Below are 777 nucleotides of genomic sequence, written 5' to 3'. Positions count from 1 at the left end.
TTGGTTTCTAGCCATAAATAAAGGACATTGAGCCTATAATTTGTGATCCTAGAGAAGTTAAATAAGAAGGTGAACCCAATGAAAAACATATAGTCATCCACCTGGATATGGGAAGTAGACAAGATTGCCGGGCAAAAATTGGGAACTTGGGGGTGGGGTGGGATGGGGGTAAGGGGAAATGGGGAGAGAAAAGTGAGAAGGGGAGGATAGGGAAAGCTTGGGGGAATGGGACGGTTGGGATAAAGGAAGTGTGGATATGGGAACAAGGAAGTATATATCCTAATTAAGGGAGCCATCTTAAGGTTGGCAAGAGACTTGAACCTAGAGATGTCCCCAGTTAGTTCCTTGGGCAGCTGAAGAGAGGGAACCTGAAATGGCCCTATCCTATAGCCGTACTGATGAATATCTTTTATATCACCATAGAACCTTCATCTGGCGATTGTTGGAGATAGAGACAGAGACCCACATTGGAACACGGGACTGAGCTCCCAAGGTCCAAATGAGGAGCAGAAGGAGGGAAAAAATGAGCAATGAAGTCAGGACCGTGAGGGCTGCACCCACCCACTGAGACAGTGGGCTGATCTATTGGGAGCTCACCAAGGCCAGCTGGACTGGGACTGGAAAAGCATGGCATAAAACAAACTATCTGAACATGGTAGACAATGAGGGCTGATTAGAAGCTAAGGACAATGGCACCGGGATTTGATTCTACTGCATGAACTGGCTTTGAGGGAGTCTAGCCTGTTTGGATGCTCACCTTCCTAGACCTGGATGGAG

The sequence above is a fragment of the Microtus ochrogaster genome, linkage group LG1 (genome assembly GCF_000317375.1).
Source record: "Microtus ochrogaster isolate Prairie Vole_2 linkage group LG1, MicOch1.0, whole genome shotgun sequence".
In the NCBI taxonomy this organism is placed as follows: Eukaryota; Metazoa; Chordata; class Mammalia; order Rodentia; family Cricetidae; genus Microtus; species Microtus ochrogaster.
The sequence above is the reverse complement of the archived record's forward strand: the minus strand, read 5'-3'. Positions refer to the sequence as shown.